The following is a 22173-nucleotide window of genomic DNA, read 5'->3' as shown; positions in this document are numbered from 1 at the left end:
GCTCCCTGCTCAGCAGGGAGTCTGCTTCTCCCTCTGACCCTACTCCCTCTCATGCTTTCTCTCTCTCATTCTCTCTCTCTCTCAAATAAATAAAATCTTTAAACAAACAAACAAAAAAAAAAACAAAAGAAACTCCAAATCGGTCTACTTCTCTACAGGTCTTCTACCATCACTTCGGTCCAAGTCACCATCAACTCTCATCTGAATTAGTACAAGTCTTGTATCTAGTCTCCTTGCTACTACTCTGGATCCGCCTACAATCAATCCATTTCCACACAGTAACCAGAACTTTCTTTCTTTTTAAGATTTTATTTATTTATTTGACAGAAAGAGAAAGATAGTGAGGGCAAGAATATAAGCAGGGGCAGTGGAGAGGGAGAAGCAGGCTTCCTGCTGAGCAGGGAGCCCGAGGCAGGGCTGGATCCCAGGACCCTGGGATGATCATGACCCGAGCAGAAGGCAGACGCCCAACGACTGAGCCACCCAGGCGCCCCCAGAACATTCTTTCTAATTACAAATCAACTCACATTGTATCCCCACTTAAAAACCTCCAAAAAACACATTACCCTAGCTTTCAAATCTCCATGTCATCTGGTCTCTGCCTTCTTCTGGCACCACTCTTCCTCTCACCCACCATATTCAAGCCATATTAGCCTTATTTCTATTCCTCCACGATACAGAGTTCATTCCTCTTTAGCTTTGTATTAGAATGTCTGATCTGGTAATCTCTGAATCCTAGATCTTAACTGCCACACTCACAGAGAGGTATTCCCTATTCTAATCTGAAGTAGCTACCCATTCATTCTCTAACACATCACTGTTTTAATTCTCTGGCATAGTATTTATTATTAAATGGGTTTTTAAAAAATATTTTATTTACTTGAGAGCGAGCAAGCAAGTTGGAGAGAGAGCCCAAGTGGGAGGGGAAGTTGGAGAGGGAGAAGCAGGCTCCCTGCTGAGCAAGGAGCAGGATGCAGGGGATCATGACCCGAGCTGAAGGCAGACGCTTAACTGACTGAGCCACTCAGGCACCCCTCATTAAATAGCTTTTAAAAAAGTTGTTTCTTGGGCGCCTGGGTGGCTCAGATGGTTAAGCATCTGCCTTCGGCTCAGGTCATGATCCCAGGGTCCTGGGATCGAGTCCCGCATCGGGCTCCCTGCTCCTTGGGAGCCTGCTTCTCCCTCTGCTTCTCTCTCTCTCTCTCTCCCTCCCTCTCTCTCTCTGTCTCTCATGAATAAATAAATAAAATCTTTAAAAAAAAAAAAAAGTTGTTTCTTGTCTGTTTACTCTCCCTGGAATACAAGCTCCGTAAGAGTAGGGACTTTGTCTATCTTGATTACCAGTGTATTACTAGTGCTCTACACATACTAGAAACTCAATAACTTTGGCAGGCTTAGTTACCCCTACCCACAAAGAGTTCACAGTCCAGCTGAAAAAAACAAAACATTTAAATAATACATGCAATGCTAGCAGGATAATGAAATGTCACAGTAGCCCAACAGCAGGAGTGATTAATTCTGCCTTGGGAACTGGAAGACTTCACAGAAGAAATGAGCTATGAGCTAAATCCTAAAGATTAATTAGGAGATTCACCAGATTACGGGTTATGTTTGTCTGTTTTGGAAGAAGCATCCGTGGAGAGAAAGGAAATAGCTTGAGCAAAAATATAATGAAGGGGGGCGCCTGGGTGGCTCAGACGTTAAGTGTCTGCCTTCGGCTCAGGTCATGATCCCAGGGTGCTGGGATCGAGTCCTGCATCAGGCTCCCTGCTCCTTGGGAAGTCTGTTCCTCCCTCCCCCACTCCCCCTGCTTATGTTCCCTCTTTTGCTGTGTCTCTCTGTCAAATAAATAAATAAAATCTTTAAAATATATATATAATGAGGAAAGGAGGAAGGAAGATGGAACCAATCATCTGCTATATATTAGGCACTGTGGATAATGAAGGGTCCTAAAGGGAAAGGGCATTAAGGAATCTTACAATTTAGGAAGATCACTCTTGTGGCAGTGTGGTGGATCAACTGAAGGGGTGATAAGACTTAAGGCATGAAGACCAGTTAGGAGGTTATTGCAACTGTCCAAGGAGAAATAAAAATGGTCTAATCTAAGACTGGTTGGTTGGAAAGGAAAGGCAGATTAAGGAGATCTTCAAGGTTAAAATCAGATCTAGGAATCAAGCAGATACAAGTGATAAGGGAGAGGGAAAAAGCAAGGTCAAATCCAGTGTTTTTCTTTTTTTTGTTTAAGATTTTATTTATTTATTTGAGAGAGAGAATGAGAGAGAGAGAGAGAGAGCACATGAGAGGGGGGAGGGTCAGAGGGAGAAGCAGACTCCCTGCTAAGCAGGGAGCCCCATGTGGGACTCGATCCTGGGACTCCAGGATCATGACCTGAGCCGAAGGCAGTCGCTTAACCAACTGAGCCACCCAGGCGCCCAAATCCAGTGTTTTTCATTTAGGCAACTATATGGCTATTAATAAGCAGGGAATCTAGAAGGTTTAGATTTTGTGGGAAAAATAATGAATTCCAAGATGCCCATAAGATGTCCAGGTGGATTTTGGAAATATAAGTCTGGATCCCAGGAGAGATTTGAGTTAAATATAGAGATTTGGATGCTGTGTCTCTGTGTATAGTGAATTACATTACCTGTGAAAAATAAAAGAAGAAAAAGGTGGCTAAGAACAGAATTCTCAGAAACATTAACATGTAGAGACTGGACAGAAGAAAAGGAAACTATGAGGGAGACTAAACAGGAATAGGAAGAGAAAAATCAAGTGTGGACAATATCCACAGTTTAAAGAAGCAGAGAGATGGGTTGCCCTGGGTGGCTCAGTCGTTAAAGCATCCAACTCTTCTTTTTTTTTTTTTTTAAGATTTTATTTATTTATTTGATAGAGAGAGAGCAAGAGCAAGAGCAGGAACACAAGCAAGGGGAGTGGGAGAGGGAGAAGCAGGCTTCCCGCAGAGCAGGGAGCCCGATGCGGGGCTCGATCCCAGGACGCTGGGATCATGACCTGAGCTGAAGGCAGACGCTTAACAACTGAGCCACCCAGGCGCCCCCAACTCTTACTTCTGGCTCAAGTCATGATCTCAGGTTTCTGAGATGGAGCAGGGCGTGGAGCCTGCTTAGAATTCTCTCTCCTTCTCCCTCTGCCCCCCACTCTAAAATATAAAATAAAAAAAACAGAGAAGCAGAGAGGCAAAAAAATAAAAAATAAATTAAAAAAAAAAAAAAAGCACCAGGGGCTCCTGGGTGGCTCAGTCCTTAAGAGTCTGCCTTCCGCTCAAGTCATGATCCCAGGACCCAGGGATTGAGCCCCATGTCGGGCTCACTGCTCAGCAGGGAGCCTCCTTCTCCCTCTCCCACTCCCCCTGCTTGTGATCCCTCTCTCACTGTCTCTCTCTAATAAATAAATAATCTTTTTAAAAAATAAAAGAAGCAGAGAGGCAAAACAAAGGACTGAAAAGCATCATGTGGGTTTGACAATTAGGTCACTGAGCAGAGCAATTTCAGTGAAGTGGTGGGGACAAAATCAAATTACGTGCTTGAGTAATAAATAGGCTGTGAGAAAGTGAAGAGAGCAGGAGGAAGACTAGTTTTACAAACAAAAGAGAAACTGAGCAGTAGCTGGGGGTAGGGTGGGGACAAAGAATTGGGGAAAAGAAATAAATACAGTCAGGCGCCTGGGTGGCTCGGTTGTTAGTTAAGCATCTGCCTTTGGCTTGGGTCATGATCCCAGGGTCCTGGGATCGAGTCCTGCATCGGGCTCCCTGCTCATCGGGGAGTCTGTTTCTCCCTCTACCCTTCCCCCCGCTCATGATCTCTCAAATAAACAAATAAAATCTTAAAAAAAAAAAAAATACAGACATAAAGACTGAAGATTCAGATTAAAGAGAAACAGTGATACAACAAGGTCACAGAGGAATTAACAATATGGCGAAGAAAAGCCAACATCGTTATAGTCAAGTCTGTAGGTGTGGAAAAAAGTAAAGGTTAACTTTCATTTGATAGCTTTTGAGAGAAAGATAGGGGAGAGCATAACATTAAGGGACCAGAGATCAGTTGGATTAACAATTTACCAAGACCAGGCAGATATCTAGGTGATACATAGAAGCTTAACTAGTCACCCAACAACCTTCTGCTAAGAGAAATGATCTTATTTTATCTATTATTTTTTTAAAGATTTTATTCATTTATTTGACAGAGAGAGAGCACAAGCAGGGGGAGTGAGAAAGCAGGTTTCTCCTTAAGACCCAGCTGCTTTTCCCTATGGACGATTTCTGCTTCATTTACCCTCCTCTGACAGGGTCTTCTTAAAAAAGGAAAGATAGAGAATAATGCTATTATTTGCACCAAAACAGCATAGGGCCTATTCCCTCCTTTTTTACTCATAAACCCCATTTTACTCATAAACCTCAAAGTTCCCTACCCTCCATGATTGAAGTAATCTCCGGGGCATGCTGTCAAACTATGCTGTCGTGGTTTAATGCCACAGCCAAGTGCTGACTTGGGTTTATTGGTCTGTCTATCTATCTATCTATTTATTTATTTGACAGAAACACAGCAAGAGAGGGAACACAAGCTGGGAGAGTGGGAGAGGGAGAAGCAGGCTCCCCACAGAGCAGGGGGAGCCCAATGTGGGACTCGATCCCAGGACTCCAGGATCATGACCTGAGCCGAAGGCAGTCACTTAACCAACTGAGCCACCCAGGCACCCGATCTTACTTTATCTAAATAAAAGTCCTTAGAAATTTGAGATGTGGTGGAAAATCAGAGTACTTGTGGGAAAAAAGAGCAGAGACATGATCCAGAAACACTAGCAAATAGTTCAAACTGCCTCTCACAAGAAAGCAGCAGAGAGAAGAGGATGGATGGCCGAGCAGAGGGGGAAACACTATTAATCAATATTGGGCCTGGTCCAGCTGCCCAAAAAAAATCACAGCCAATTTTCTCAATGTCTTACCAAATCCGAAAATCCACACTCACCTAGAAGCTGTAATACTTCCAGGAATTTGAAGGATGTGTCCTGCCACAATATTCTGGATGTCTAAGCTTCAGTTCATTAAGTAATCCCTGGGAGAGTAGACAGAGGTTGGCTACACTTTGGATGATATTCATATATCCCCCAATTAACGTGACAAATCTCTTCCTATACTTTTTCATGTACTGAAATCAAGAATATATCTTTTGGTGACACAGCAGTGTCCCAGGATAGGAAGAGTGGGGAAGGAAAGCTAGCAGCATCATGCTTGAGAATAAGCAAACTTAACAAAGTAGAAAATAAATGGCAAAATATTCTTGAAGTCTTAAGAATCAAGAGTACACAACTGAATTTCAAAGTAAAATGAAGACATTCTAAAGGACCTAAAATTGCCACTAAGAGACTTTTCACTATGCATCTTTTTTTTTTTTTAAGTAGGCTCTACACCCAATGTGGGGCTAAAACTCACAACCCCTAGATCAAAGTCCTTTGCTCCACTGACTAAGCCAGCCAGGTACCCCCACACTATGTATCTTTTAAGTTACTTAAAATATATTCAAAAAAGTAATAAAATTAAGTTAGAATTTAAATATATTTAGGAAATTACTTTTCTGGAATCCTTTAAAGTCTCCCTCTTCCATCCCCAAACTTTTTTAAAATTTTACACAGTAAAATTCATTTTTTAGTGTTCAGTTCTAAAAGTTCTTATAAACATACAGTTGTGTAACCACAGTCAAGGTACAGAACAGTTCCATCACCCCCCAGAAATCTCCTCATGATATCCCTTTGTAGCAAAACATTCCCTACCCTTAGCCCAAGAAAATCACTGATCTGTTCTTCACCGTCCCCTATAGTTTAAAGTTTTCTTTCTTTCTTTTTTTTTTAAGATTTTATTTATTTATTTATTTGACAGAGACAGAGAGAGACACAGCAAGAGAGGGAACACAAGCAGTGGGAGTAGAAGAGGGAGAAACAGGCTTCCCACAGAGCAGGGAGCCCGATGCAGGGCTCGATCCCAGGACCCTGGGATCATGACCCAAGCCGAAGGCAGATGCTTAACGACTGAGCCACCCAGGCGCCCCTAGTTTAAAGTTTTCTATAATGTCATATAAATTCAGTATTATAGTGAGGAGTCTTTTGAGTTTGGCTTCTTTCCCTTACCATAATACATAAAAGATTCACTTATGTTACTATATATATATAAATAGTTCCTTTTTATTGCTAAGTAGTATTCTACTGGGTGAATATACCACAGTTGGTTTATCCACACTGAAGCTGAAGGATATTCAGGTTGTTTCTAGTTTTCCGGTGAGTACAAATAAAGTTGCTATAAATATTCACATACAGGTTTTTATGTCACAGCTTGTCATTCCACTTGGGTAAATACTTAGGTCATATGTTAAGCGTATGTTTTACTTAGTAAGAAACTAACACAGTGTTTTCCAAAGTTCTAGTCGTTCCACATCCCTGCCAGCCCATAATCTAGTCAGCTTTCTGTTGTTTTTTAGCCATTCTAATGGCATATCTCATTATGATTTTAACTTGCATTTCTCTAATGACTGAGATGCTGAGCACATTCTCACACACTTACCTGCCATCAATCTATCTTCTCCAGGGGGCGCCTTGGTGGCTCAGTCGGTTAAGCATCTGACATTTCGGCTCAAGTCATGATCTATCTCAGGGTCATGGGATCAAGCCCCACATCAGGCTCCACACTGCTGAGTGTGGAGCCTGCTTAAGGTTCTCTCTCTCCCCCTCTGCACCTCCCCTACTCACTCTTTCTCAAAAGGAAAAAAAAAAACAACTATCTTCTCCAGTAAAGTTATTCAAATCTTTTTTTTCTTTTTAAAGATTTATTTATTGGGGTGCCTGGGTGGCTCAGTCAATCATCTGCCTTCAGCTCAGGTCATGATCCCAAGGTCCTGGGATCAAGCCTTGCATCAGGCTCCCTGCTCCTCAGGGAGCCTGCTTCTTCCTCTCCCTCTGCCTGCCACTACCCCTGCTTGTACTTTCTCTGTCAAATAAATAAAACCTTTAAAAAAATATAAAGATTTATTTATTTATTTGAGAGAAAGAGAGAGAGAAAGGGAGGAGCAGAAGGAGAGAGGATATCCAGCACACTTCCCACTAAGTGTGGAGCCCGATCTCAGGATCCTGAGATCATGACCTGAGCTGAAGTCAAGAGTCGGAGGCTTATCAGGGAAATACAAATCAAAACCATAATTAGATACCACCTTACACAAGTTAGGATGGCAAAAATTAACAAAACAGGAAGCAACAAATGTTGGTGAGGATGTGGAGAAAGGGGAACCCTCTTACACTATTGGTGGGAATGCAGGCTGGTACAGCCACTCTGGAAAACAGTATGGAGGTTCCTCAAGACGTTAAAAATAGAGCTACCCTACAACCCAACAATTGCACTACTAGGTATTTAACCCAAAGATACAGATGTAGTGAAAAGAAGGGGCACCTGCACCCCAATGTTCATAGCAGCAATATCCACAACAGCCAAATTGTGGAAGGAGGAGATGTCCTTCAACAGATGAATGGGTGAAGATGTGGTTCATATACACAATGGAATATTACTCAGCCATCAGAAAGGATAAATACCCACCATTTGCATCGACATGGATGGAACTGAAAGGGATTATGCTAAGTGAAATAAGTTAAACAGAGAAAGACAATTATCATATGGTTTCACTCATATGTGGAACATAAGGAATTGCACCAAGGACCACAGGGGAAGGGAGGGAAAACTGAATGGGAAGAAATCAGAGAGGGAGACAAAACACGAGAAACTCTGGACTGCAGGAAACAAACTGAGGGTTGGGGAGGGGAGGGGGGAGATGGGTACTGACAAGGGCACGTGTTGTGATGAGCACTGGGTGTTAAACACAACTAATGAATCACTGAACACTAAACATCAAAAACTAATGATGTACTAGATATTGGCTAACTGAACATAATACAAAATAAAATTTAAAAAAAAGGGGGAGGAGTTGGAGGCTTAACTGAGCCGCCCAGACGCCCCCATTCAAATCTTTCATTCTTTTTTTTTTTTAATGGTGCTGTTTGCTTCTTGATGAGCTTTGAGCTCTTTATAAGTTCTAGTTATGGGTCTATGCATGTCTGATATATGACTTGCAAATATTTTCTCCCAATCTGTGTCTTATCTTTTTGTTTTTTTTTTTTACTTTTTTTTTTAAAGTAAGCTCCATGCCCAACGTGGGGCTCAAACTCATGACCCTGAGATCAAGAGTCACATGCTCTACCAACTGAGCCAGCCAGATACCCTGTCTCTTGTCTTTTCATTCACTTAACAGTATCTTTTGCAGAGCAAAAGTTTTAAATTTTGATGAAGCCCAGTTTATCAATTCTTTTTTTAGTTTTATGGATCTGTTTTCAGTGTTGTATCTAAGACCTCTTTACCTAACTCAAGGTAACAAAGATTTTCTACTGTTTTATTTCAAATATTTTATACTTTTCCATTTTACATTTAGGTCTGTGATTGATTTTGAGTTAATTTTTACAAACAGTATGAAGTATAGGTTGAGGTACATTTTTTCTTTTTTTTAAAGATACCTAGTTGTTCCAACAACTCACTGTTGAGAAGAACTCTATCTTTTCTCCTTTGACTTGCCTTTGTACCTCTGTCAGAAATCAATGGCTATATTTAATAGTGTGGGTCTATTTCTGGACTTTCTATTTTGTTCACTGATCTGTCAAACTATCCTCTCACCAAAACCACACTGCCTTGATTATCGTACCTCTTTAGTAAGTTTTGAAATCAGGCAGTATGAATCTTCCAACTTTGTTGTCCTTTTTCAAAATTGTTTTGGCTATCCTGGTCCCTCTGCCTTTCTATACAAATTTTACAATCAGCTGCCAAAGACTTTTTTAAACCATCCGCAAAAATGTATTTTAGGTGGGAATAAGCTGCCTAGGATTACTTTAACAAACATGACGGTGGTATTGTAAAGGTTGGAAAGCTTATGTTTATTTTTTAAGGTTCTGATTTTTTACTTGCACAGCTGCTCTGGGATTTCCTAAGTTGTGCAGAAGGAAAGAAAAATACTCTGTATAGGAGTGCCTGGCTGGCTGAGTCCATGGAGCATGTGACTCTTGATTTTAGGGTTGTGAGTTTGAGCCCCATGTTGGGTGTAGAGATGACTTACGATAAAACCTTAAAAAAAAATACATCTTTAAAATAAATAAATAAATAGGGGCACCTGGGTGGCTCAGTCAGTTACACACCTGCCTTTGGCTCAGGTCATGATCCCAGGGTCCTGGGATCGAGCCCCGCATCGGGCTCCCTGCTCCGCGGGGAATCTGCTTCTTCCTCTCCTTCCCACTTGTGCTCTATCTCTGTCTCTCTCAAATAAATAAATATTTTTTAAAATAAAATAATTTAAAAAAACATAATACATATTATATATTATATACTACTATACATTACACATAAATATATTTATAATATATATATTATATGGCACAATAAAGTTGAAAATGCAATTTTTCTAAAAGACATGCTATTTATTTCAAATAGTGAAAATAAAAATGTTAAACTTGTGCGTTTTTTTCTTTTTTGTTAAAGCTTTTATTTATTTGAGAGAGAGAGGGCGAGAGAGCACAAGCAGAGGGAGTGGCAGAGGGAGAGGGAGAAGGAGGCCCCCACTGAGCAGGGAGCCCGATGCGGGGCTTGAGCCCAGGACCCCAGGATCATGACCTGAGCCAAAGGCAGACGCTTAACTGACTGAGCCACCCAGGCACCCCCCTTGTGTTTTGTTTTGGTTTTTTTTCAAAGATTTTATTTATTAGAGAGCACGAGTGCACAAGCAGCAGGAGGGGCAGAGGGGGAGAGAGAGAATCCTCAAGCAGACACCATGTTGAGTACAAAGCCTGATGCAGGGCTCAATCCCAGGACCCTAAGATCGTGACCTGAGCCAAAGTAAGAGGCTTAACCAACTGAGCCACCCAGGTACCCCAAACTTCTTGTGTTTTACAAAGAACAGTCCCTCTGCGTCAGTAAGCTTCCCTCATTCCTCATCTAATTCCTACTCATCCTTCAGGTCTTACCTTGGACATTCCTCTATCCACAAGCCTTTCTTGATCCCCCAAATATGGGTTAAAGGTTAACACATTTCCACTGCACCCTGAGGTCCTCTAACATCACTCTTAATACACTATACTCTATAACTGACAGTTAACTTTGTTTCTCCCATCAGGACATAAACCCTGGGTAGGCAGGAGTTAACTACACTAGCTACCTCTTAGGCTCCTAGCACAGAGTGGGCAATGCATAAATCTTTGTTTTGAATGAGCTGTTGCTTTGAAAGACAACAAGAAAAGGAATAAAGCTGAAAAAGGGCGATCTGACTTTGCAGACATACTATAAAATGAGTGATAGCAGCTTTTAAAAGAGATCTTCAATAAATACATGAAGAAATGGAGGACAGACATACAGATTAAAAGATAAACAGTAGATGTAAGAAAACCATAATGTATGGACCTTATTTGGATACTGTTTCAAAAAACAGTTGAAAAATTATTGGTATAAAGGGGGAAAAGTGAAAACCAACTGGATAATTGATGATATTAAGAAATGCTTGTTAGGGGCACCTGGCTGGCTCAGTTGGTAAGAGCGTGCAACTCTTGATCTCAGGGTTGTATGTTCAAGCCCCACATTGTGTGTAGAGATTACTGAAAAATAAAATCTTGGGGTGCCTGGATGGCTCAGTCAGTTAAGTGTCTGACTGTTAGTTTTGGCTCAGGTCATGATCTCAGGGTCCTGGGATCAAGCCCCACAATGGACAATGGGCTATGGGCTCTGCACTCAGCAAGGAGACGGCTAGAGATTATCTCCCTCTCCCTCTGCTCCTCCCCCTGCTCAGAGGTGCACTCTCTCTCTCTCTTTCAAATAAATAAACAAAATATTTAAAATAAATAAACAATAAAGCCTTTTAAAAAGTGCCTGTTGGGGTGCCTGGGTGGCCCAGCCATTTAAGCATCTGCCTTCGGCTCAGGTAGTGATCCGGGGATCCTGGGACTGGCCTGCATCGGGCTCCTTGCTCAGCAAGGTGCCTGCTTCTCCCTCTCTCCTTGCTTGTGCTCTCTATCTCTGTCAAATAAATAAATAAAATCTTTAAAAAAATAAAAAATGGTTAATTTTTTGTGGGATTTTTCTTTTAGTCCTTATCTTTTAGAGATATGTACAGAAATATTTATTGATTTATGAATCTGGGATTCGTTTAAAAATACTTAGGGTGGGTTAGTGGGTAGGAGCAACATAGATAACACAAGATTGGCACAAGTTGACAATTACTGTAGCAGAGTGATAGGGATTCATTATACTGATGTCTACTCTTGCATTTATTTGAAATTTTCCATGCTAAAGAGGTAAAAAAGAAAACCTATTAGAGAATTAATTTTCTCTTTAACCTTAAATTCCCAAGGAAAGGGAGAAAAGGAGAAACATGGGGAGTTAAGTCTTTTTTTTTTAAGTTGTTTTTTTTTTTTTAAGATTTTATTTATTTATCTGAGAGAGAGAGAATGAGAGATAGAGAGCACGAGAGGGAAGAGGGTCAGAGGGAGAAGCAGACTCCCTGCTGAGCAGGGAGCCCGATGTGGGACTCGATCCCAGGGCTCCAGGATCATGACCTGAGCCGAAGGCAGTCGCTTAACCAACTGAGCCACTCAGGCGCCCCGGGGAGTTAAGTCTTGAATCAAGTTGAGACCCTAGGGATGTCTGCAACTTCCAGCATTTGATTCTGTCAAAGCCAGAAATCCTGCTTAATGTCAATATTAAAATGTTTAGCTAAAATCAACCAACAACTTTAGATACTCTGCATATTTCTTTCTTTCATAAAACATGTTTCTGCTTTTATTTCAAAATCATAAACTACAAAAAAAGCACCTAAATCATACCAAATTGTCCTTCCAGAAAGCAACAACAGATCTGTATCTTTCACTTACCATCAGGTATATTTATTTCAGTGTTTTCAGTTCTTATATAATTGGTGAAAAAGCTATGGGGTAGCAGACAACTAGACAGTTAGTTGGCTTGAGTTCCTAATCCCAACTCTGAACTAACATGGCACTGGTTCAAAATTGTCCTGTGGTCTTCAAACCAAATCTGCTGAGGGTCTAGCTCATAAAAACCATCTAGTTTCTAATCAGAAGCAATCAGTGGAATAGATTCTTTTTTCCTTCACATTTACAATGGAACTGATGTTAGAAAAGGCAGTTTTCGGAGCACCTGGCTTGCTCAGTCGGTAGAGCATGTGACTATTGATCTCAGGATCCTTGAGTTCAAGCTCCACATTGGGTGTGAAGCCTAAAAAAAAAAAAGCGGGGGCCTGGGTGGCTCAGTTGGTTAAGCATTTGCCTGCTCAGGTCATGATCTCAGGGTCCTGGGATCAAGTCCCGCATCGGGCTCCCTGCTCAGTGGGGAGTCTGCTTCTCCCTCTCCCACTGCCTGCAGCTCCGTCTGCTTGTGTTCTCGCTTGCTCTCTGTCAAATAAATAAATAAAACCTTAAAAAGAAAGAAAGAAAGAGGAAAGGAAAAGAAAAAGAAAAAGAAAATTTCACTGGGGAGCTCAGTTGGTAGAGCATGCAACTCAATCTCAGGGTCATGAGTTCAAGCCCCATGTTGAGTGGGTGTAGAAATTACATAAATGAATAAACAAAAAGCTTTAAAAAAATGGAAAAATGGAGCGCCTGGGTGGCTCAGTCGGTTAAGCATCTGCCTTCGGCTCAGGTCATGATGCCAGAACCCTGGGATCAAGCCCTGTGTCAGGCTCCCTGCTCAACAGGGAGCCTGCTTCTCCCGCTGGCTCTCCCCTTTGCTCGTGCATGCATGTGCGCTCTCTCTCTCAAATAAATAAATACATTATTTCAGTGTTTTCAGTTCTTATATTACTGGTGAAAAAGCAGAGGGAGAGGGAGAAGCAGACCCCCCCACTAAGCAGGGAGCCCGACATGGGGCTCGATCCCAGGACTCTGAGATCATGACCTGAGCTGAAGGCAAACACTTAGCCAACTGAGCCACGCAGGTGCCCCGAAGCTTTTTTTTTTTTAAAGAAAAATAAGGAAAAGTATTAGCACTATATGAATTACTACTATAGAGAAGATAATTAGTACCACATTCCCATAAAGCCAATCCCTCCAGATGATGTGAATGAACATATAAAGCAAGTGGAACACAGACTCACAGGGTAATCACACTCACTTTAACTCTTACTTATAATCTAATGATTTCTAGATCTGTATCTCCACTCTAAACTTTTCTACTAAACTCAAGACCCAAATATCTAGAAGTCTATTGGATTTTCTGACACCTCAAATCTAATATACCAAAATCAAACTCATTTTCCCTCAAATGTAACACCATCTTACCCCTGTATTCCCTACCTTGGTTAATGACATCACCATCCACTTAGTCGCCCAAGCAAGCAATTTCAAATTCATCTTTGACAACTCCTTCTCCCTTACACACTCCCCAACATAAAGTCAGTCTCCTAAAAAGCTCTTTAACCTGTCTAGAGTTCCACCATTAATACTGTAATTGAGATCTTCAGTATCTCTAAAGTGATCACACCAGTCTCATAACCAACTGGTCTCCCTGCAGCCAATTTCACCCTTGAAAATCTAACTTCCACACAGCCAACAGTGTTACTTTTTTTTTTTTTTAAAGATCTTATTTATTTGACAGAGAGAGACACAGTGATAGAGGAAACACAAGCAGGGGGAGTGGGAGAGGGAGAAGCAGGCCTCCCGCGGAGCAGGGAGCCCATGCTCGATCCCAGTACCCTGGGATCGTGACCCAAGCCAAAGGCAGACACTCAACAACCAAGCCACCCAGGCTCCCCCAGTGTTACTTTTCTTTTTCTTTTTTTTTTAAGATTTTTTATTTATTGGGCACCTGGGTGGCTCAGTTGGTTAAGCGACTGCCTTCGGCTCAGGTCATGATCCTGGAGTCCCAGGATCGAGTCCCACATGGGGCTCCCTGCTCGGCAGGGAGTCTGCTTCTCCCTCTCGTGCTCTCTATCTCTCATTGTCTCTGTCTCAAATAAATAAATAAAATCTTTAAAAAAAAAAAAAGATTATTTATTTATTTATTTGACAGAGAGAGACAGTGAGAGAGGGAACACAAGCAGGGGGAGCGGGAGAGGGAGAGGGACAAGCAGGCTCCGCACTGAGCAGGGAGCCCGAAGAGGGGGCTCTATCCCAGGACCCTGGGACCATGACCTGAGCTGAAGGCAGACGCTTAACAACTGAGCCACCCCACCCGGGCGCCCCCCAGTGTTACTTTTCTTAAACATATTCCTTACCTGGCTTAAAAGTCTCCCATGACTCCCTCGTATCTATAAAATAAAATTCAGACCCCTAACCAACACCATCCTCAATTGGGCTCCAACTCTTCTTCCACTTCACTTCCTTCCATTCCTTCCTCATGCCCCATAATCTAGCCACATTAAACCACTGGCCCAAAGGTCCATACTCATATACCTCTGTACCCTTGTGCAAGCTGTTCTCTGTATCTGAAACACTATCATCTCTAATCCTTTTTTGTTGAAGCAGCCAAATTGTATTCATTCTTTAAAACTGAACTAGCTCGGTCCGCTGAGCATCCGACTCTTGGTTTTGGCTCAGGTCATGATAGGGTCTTGAGATCCAGCCCCGCATTGGGCTCCCGGCTCAGCAGAGAGTCGGCTATACAGTCTCTCTCCCTCTCCCTCTGCCCCTTCCCCACTGCACGCTCTCTCTCTAAAATAAATAAATAACACTTTTTAAATATTAAAAAATAAACACATTGGGCGCCTGGGTGGCTCAATTGATTAAGCGACTGCCTTCAGCTCAGGTCATGATCCTGGAGTCCCAGGATCGAGTCCTGCATCGGGCTCCCTGCTCAGCAGGGAGTCTGCTTCTCCCTCTGACCCTCCCCCCTCTCATGTGCTCTCTCTCTCTCAAATAAATAAAATCTTTAAAAAATAAAAAAATTAAAAAAAACACATTAATTAAAATCTTTGAAAAAATGTGCATTTTTTAAGATTTTATTTATTTATTTGAGAGAGAGAGAATGAGAGATAGAGAGCATGAGAGGGAAGAGGGTCAGAGGGAGAAGCAGACTCCCTGCTGAGCAGGGAGCCCGATGCGGGACTCAATCCCGGGACTCCAGGATCATGACCTGAGCCAAAGGCAGTCGCCCAACCAACTGAGCCACCCAGGCACCCAAAAAATGTGCACTCTTTAGGGGCAGCTGGCTGGCTCAGTTGGTAAAGCATGCAACTTTTTTTTTTTTTTTTAAGATTTTATTTATTTTGACAGAGAGAGAGGGAGTACAAGCAGGGGGAGCGGCAGGCAGAGGGAGAGGGAGAAGCAGGCTCCCTGCTGGGAGCCCGATGTGGGGCTCGATCCCAGGACCCTGGGATCATGACCTGAGCCAAAGGCAGACGCTGAACCATCTGAGCCACCCAGGCGCCCCGAGCATGACACCACACAAAGCCATGCTTATTCTATTTCTAGTTTTTCATATTTTTCCCTACTAGCTTTAGGGTTAGTTGCCAGAAAATTAGTAACTAAATCTTATAAACCACTCCTTAACTGACCTATATTTTCCCATGAAACAGTACAATACAATGCTATACTAAACCACCATTTTATAATTGAACCTTAAATCTGGTAACTTACTACCCTCCTTGTATTAAATACATTTTTAGGGACGCCTGGGTGACTCAGTTAAGTGTATGACTCTTGGTCTTAGCTCAGGTCTTGATCTCAGGGTCGTGAATTTAAGCCCCACATTGGGCTCCACGCTGGGCATGGAGCCTACTTAAAAATAAATAAATAAATGCATTTTTAGGGGCACCTAGCTAGCTCAGTTGGAAGGGCATGTGACTCCTGATCTTGGGGTCATGAGTTTGAGCCCCACGTTGAGCCCCACGTTGGGTACACAGATTAAATAACGGAAACTTTAAAAATTAAAAAACAAATGCATTTCTTAAACGATTTTATTTAATTATTTGAGAGCGAGCGAGCACAAGCCAGGGGGAGGGGTAGAGAAAGAAGCAGACTCCCTGCTGAGCAAGGGCACCCAACTCAGGGCTCAGTCCCAGGACCTTGGGATCATGACCTGAGCCAAAGGCAGATGCTTAACCGACTGAGCCACCCAGGCGCCCCTAAATATATTTTAAAAAAAAAGAAAATTAAGCATTTTTCCTCTTTGAGTTGTATTATTTCCTGTCACTCTTAAGGTACAAAGCTCTAAAAGGAACATGATAAAGACCTTGAGAGGCAGTGAAAAGACAGAAATAGATATTAAACACTTCTCTGCTGAAAAAGCATTCACCTCTCACCATGACTACAGTGACTTCACACTTCTCCGCACTCTGGTCAGCTGTGAAGCTTCAATCCTTCCCCTGGCCACTTTGCTTCTCACACTACTCTCACTTCCCACTTTATTATATTAGTATCATCTTTTTAGAGTTGCTATTACATTTTAGGAGTTGAAATCCAAGACTTAGGCTCAGGTCTCTTCTGAAAATGTTCCAAGCTTCCTGTCCTGCTCTGCTGTATTATACAATGTTACTTTGCCAAAGTCTTAGCTCATTTCCTCCTCACTCTTGTCCTGATGTGGTGGTACACATTGATAATGCCCTCTCCCTTTCCATTTTCAGACTTTACTGTCTGCTTGGAATGCCCTATCTTCCTTCTCCATCTGTGAGAGTATATCATGCAGGTTATGCAAGGGGCCTTTACTGACAATACCTGTACCCAGCCTTCCATCAACTCTCACAACACACTGTACCTCCCTCTAGTAGAGAACTTATTGTATTTCATCAATTCTTTTTTTTTTTTTAAGATTTTATTTATTTGAGAGGATGAGATAGAGCACGAGAGGGGGAAGGGTCAGAGGGAGAAGGAGACCCCCGCTGAGCGGGGAGCCTGACGCGGGACTCGATCCTGGGACTCCAGGATCATGACCCGAGCCGAAGTCAGTCGCTTAACCAACTGAGCCACCCAGGTGCCCTGTATTTCATCAATTCTAAGACATAGTTTCCTTCCCACATTTCTCTAAAAACAGCATATACCTTACAACTGATGGCATGCCAGTCTCAGGAGCAGCATTTTTTTCTTTCTTGTTAAAGAATTGTGAGCCTTACAATCATTGTCACCACAGATTTGATTAAATAAGGTATTACAGGGGCGCCTGGGTGGCTCAGTCGTTAAGCGTCTGCCTTTTGGCTCAGGTCATGATCCCAGGGTGCTGGGATCGAGCCCTGCATTGGGCTCCCTGCTCCGCGGGAAGCCTGCTTCTCCCTCTCCCGCTCCCCCTGCTTGTGTTCCCTCTCTCTGTCAAATAAATTTAAAAAAAAAAGGTATTATATTCTATAATAATTACCTTATATACTTCTGTTGCCTCTGCTAAACTGTGAACTGAGAGGGCAGGGGCTACATTATAAACATCTCTGACCAGCATAAATCTGGGCACAAAAAGAGTGTCACCCAACAACACTAGTTGGATAGTACTTATTTAGCATTTACTAAGTATTAAGTACTATCCTAAACATTTTACATATACTAACACATTTAACCCTCACAACAACCTGTGCAGTAAGTACAGTTATTATAGATGAAGAAACTGAGGTAAAGAAACATAGGTAAGCTCATTCAAAGATACACAAAGTTGCAGAAGATTTGAACTCATGTTTGCTGATTATGATTTATATTTTTGGTTATCATTTTTCCATTCAGCAAATATTTTTTTAAAGATTTATTTATTTCAGAGACAGAGCACAGCCAAGAGAGCTGGGGGGGGGGGGGCAAAGGGAAAGGATCTCAAGCAGACTCCCCACGGAGTACCGGCCGGACAGGGGACTCCATCTCACAACCCTGACATCATGACCTGAAGAGAAATCAAAAGTCAGGCACTTTAAGTGACCTGACCGAGCCACCCAGGCGCCCCCCTCATTCAGCAAATATTTAATAAGCAATTACTCTAGGGCAACTATGCACTCTGTTAAACACTGGTAAGCAAAACCTGGTCCTCAGGAGGCTATTCTGAATCATATACACACTCTTGAATACTTCACCCTCCAAACAACAGAACAACCTACAAATTCACTAAATTAAATCTGCTTTCCTCCTTACTTTTCCTTTTTAACATCTTCCCATACAGCCCTCCTTTAAAGTTTTTATCGCTCTATCAAGAACCAAACAACTGACAAAAAACAAACAAAAAAAAACCTTTGTGGGCGCCTGGGTGGCTCAGTTGTTAAGCGTCTGCCTTCGGCTCAGGTCATGATCCCAGGTTCCTGGGATCGAGTCCCACATCGGGCTCCCTGCTCCGTGGGAAGCCTGCTTCTCCCTCTCCCACTCCCCCTGCTTGTGTTCCTGCTCTCCCTATCTCTCTCTGTCAAATAAATAAAATCTTAAAAAAAAAAAAAAACTTTGTACTCAATTATCAGCAGCTGTGAAAATATCACAAAAGACAGTTCAGTTAAGGAATGGGTGACAGGGCGCCTGGGTGGCTCAGTTGGTTAAGCGACTGCCTTCGGCTCAGGTCATGATCCTGGAATCCCGGGATCGAGTCCCGCATCGGGCTCCCTGCTCAGCGGGGAGTCTGCTTCTCCCTCTGACCCTCTTCCCTCTCATGCTCTCTGTCTCTCATTCTCTCTCTCTCAAATAAATAAATAAACTCTTTAAAAAAAAAAAAGGGAATGGGTGACAAGATCAAAAGGGCTCTAAAGGAACAAAGATTCTGTTCACAAGCAAATATTCAAAGTAAAAAAGAGAGAGAGGTAAAAACACCGTAATTTTGTTTTTATTTTTTAGCACCATAATTTTGTTTTTAAATAGACTGTTTTAAAAAGTTTTCCCCTGGGGCACCTGCGTAGCTCAGTTGATTAAGGATCCAACACTTGATCAAGCCCTGAGTTAGGCTCCGTGCTGGGTGTGGAGCCTACTAAATAAATAAACAAGGAAACAAACAAATAAAGTTTTCCCCTGAGGCATGAGATGCTTTTTAAAAATTTTTAATTTGGGGGCACCTAGATGGCTCAGCCAGTTAAGTGTCTGCCTTTGGCTCAGGTCATGATCCCAGGGTGCCAGGATCGAGTCTCACATCAGGCTCCCTGTTCCGCAGGGAGTTGGCTTCTCCCTCTCCTTCTGTCACACTCTCTCTCTCAAGTAAATAAATAAAAATCTTAAAAAAAATTTTTTTAATTTTGTCAGAATGGAGTGCCTGGGTGGCTCAGTCGGTTAAGTTTCTGCCTTCGGCTCAGGTCATGATCACAGGGTCCTGGGATCGAGCCCCACATCGGGCTCCTTGCTCAGCGGGGGGGCCTGCTTCTCCCTCTCCCTCTGCTGCTCCCCCTGCTTGTGCTCTCTCACTCTCTGTCAAATAAATAAAATCTTTAAAAAAAAAATAAAGAAACAAGGATTTATCTATTTATTTGAGAGAGAGCGCACAAGCACAAGCAGGAAGGGGAGAGGGAGAGAAAGCATCCCCAGCAAACTCCCCGCTGAGCGCAGTGCAGGGTTCGACCTTAGGACCCTGAGATCATGACCTGAGCTGAAACCAAGAGTCAGACCCTTATCAGACTGTGCCACCCAGGCACCCCTTACATCCCCACTTTAGACAGACTGCTCACACAACAGGTAATCAAGCACTGACCATGCCCTTTCTCTCCCCCAGGGGAAGACTCTCCATTTGATAAGTCATCTACTACATAAAAATAACCACAAATAGGAAAAAGAATAGAGAGAAGGACAGGAAATTCTCATCACAGCTGAACAAACCTCTATCATTTTAACAACACAGACTGCGTTATGGACCTGTCTGAACCAATGGAAATTTCCAGTAGAGGGAAGAATACATTACCAAAATCAAAAATAAATGCCCAATTATTAAAATAAAATAGGATAGCTAGGCCAGCTCTAACATTTTATACCTCTACTTCATCTTCTGTGTGGAAGTCAAAAGAGAATAAATTTGTATTCTGTAAATGACCTATGACTGGAGTAACAAGTTCTTTCTTTTTAAAACTACCCTCAAAAAAAAAAAAAGAATAATTGGTGTTATGGATACTTATTGGGAGAGCCAAGGAACTAGAGCAAAAAATTAAAAATAATGTATCACTGTGCATTTCCAGGAAAGAGAGGTAAAACACGTTTTACCAGATGGAGAAGTTAAAGACAACTAGGATTCATTTCCCCCATTCCTATAAAATAATTCACTGTTCTTATCTGTGAATCTTCAAGGATCTAGTACAGCCACTCCCTACCTTTGCTCAGATGAAAGACAAACCACTCACTAATTTCCAAAAGGCCTCGCCATTTCAAGCTTTCAATCAATCTTCATAGCCAGCAAAGCTGAAGCATCTGTCTCCTTCTGTCCTTTTGAAAGAAGTTTCACCTCTTTCAAAAGCTGTGGCTAGAAAGCCATTTTCTCTCTAGAAGCACACGGTTTAACTCTGTCCTCTGCTTTGTCTACCCTAAATAACAACAAGAACAACAAAGCCTCAGGAGTGCTCCTTCAGCCTCTCAGAAAAGAACCAGCCACCTCTTGGGCTCTTGCACAGCTGCTTCTGTCTTTCTCTGAGAGACACTCCACCCTGGAGGTTCCACAGGCAGGGTAACAAAAACTGGAGCTGAAAAGCTGCTATATGCTTATCTGACCTCCAAAATAGAGACAGGGCCCTAGGGCAACCAGAAACGCCCTTGCAAAAGAAAACTTTTTTACAATTTAAAAATAACAAATTGTATTTGCACATCCCTCATTGTGCAGCCCTCCCAGCTTGTTTCAAACTAGTTTTCTCGAGTTATAATAAAGCACATTCGTACGAACTGTGTTACAAGGAACGTAAGTGAGCTATGTTCTGAAAGCATTTAACAGATTGGCCCTCCATTCTCTATTTCCTTCCTCTTGAGTAGGAGCTACACACCATTTGTAAAAATGCCCAAGAGCATGGTATTTTTCCTACACCAGTCTGATGGCTAATTAGTCACATCACAAACTGGTATTTTTGCACATGATCTACCGTGCCTACGTAGAACGCACATATGTGCCTACCGAGGTTTTACAAACAATATGCTTCGCCTTGACAAAGAAATCAATCATTCTACTAATAACGTAAGGTCGAAAATCCAGTAATATTGTTGGTGATATAATACCATCGGCATAGTACCTACAATTTACAGTTTTCATCAGCAATCTCAATCACATACATGATGCTTCCAATAGCCCACTGAAGCACTGCATCTTTCAGAGGTTCAGAAAGGTTAAGCGGGACCTGCCCAAGGTTATCTATCAGCTTTATCAATGGTGGACGTGGTTTCGGGAACCTGTCAGACCCTAAGCCCTAGCTTTTTTCCCTAGATCCCTCCCAGCTTTAAACAGAGGGCTCCTGACACCCGGCCTCCGCCCAGAAAAGCCCATGACTCCGGGGCGACCGGCCCTTCCCTGCCTGGATCAGAGTTAGCTTCTTCAGCTCCAGCAGGGCTTTCATCCTCCACCACCCTCCCCCCCGCGACCATTCTCTGAAAGAAGCGGAAAGGGAGAGGCGACCAAAAGCTCCTGGGGGAAGGGACGATGACAAACCGGGAAGCGCGGGACACTGCCCCTGCCGTGAGCTCCTTCCCTCCACCAAGCTGTCCAGCCCTGCCGCGGGCGATCCGGCCACCTATGCCCCAAATTATCCCATCATCACCTCAAACTGTCCCTCCCCCACGCCCCTTCGCCTCCGACAGAGCCCCCCCCCAGGTCGAGGTATCCTTCCACCAGGCCACCCCTCTTCTCTCCCGCGGCCCACCCCTCTTCCACCATCACTCACTGTCGGTGACTGGGCCCGGCCCTCATGGCTGCTCCGTTGCCGCCCGCCGCCGCCACCACTGCTCCACGCCCCGGCCCCTCAGTAGCCGCCGCCGCCGTCGGGACTCGCCGGGAGCCGCTCATGCGCCTGCGCAACCTGGAGTGCCGGGGCCCTCTACGGACGCCCGCGCCTGCGCAGGCCGCGCCGAGGCGTCTTCTTCAGTGCCTGATGCCCTGCACCTCCCGATCGCGGGTGGACATGGCCGCTGGCTTGGAGGAGTGGTTAGGCTTACAGGCTTTCGCGGCTGACCCCAGGTCCAAGGCCTCTGGATTACCTTGTCTAGTTTACTAAACCCTTGGACCACGATGCCCATAAGGAGCCA

General features: G+C 43.1%; 1 protein-coding gene across 1 annotated transcript in view; it reads right to left on the bottom strand.

Annotated features, from left to right (window-relative positions):
- FAM222B (family with sequence similarity 222 member B) overlaps window positions 1-21937 on the bottom strand; it is a 76672-nt gene extending 54735 nt beyond the window's left edge. The window contains exon 1 of the mRNA XM_027568112.2: window positions 21813-21937. The gene's annotated coding sequence lies outside the window, so the exon portion shown is untranslated. The remainder of the gene's footprint in view (window positions 1-21812) is intronic.
- Window positions 21938-22173: the final 236 nt, after the last annotated feature.

The sequence above is a fragment of the Zalophus californianus genome, chromosome 16, assembly GCF_009762305.2.
Source record: "Zalophus californianus isolate mZalCal1 chromosome 16, mZalCal1.pri.v2, whole genome shotgun sequence".
Classification (NCBI taxonomy): Eukaryota; Metazoa; Chordata; class Mammalia; order Carnivora; family Otariidae; genus Zalophus; species Zalophus californianus.
The sequence above is the reverse complement of the archived record's forward strand: the minus strand, read 5'-3'. Positions and strand labels throughout refer to the sequence as shown.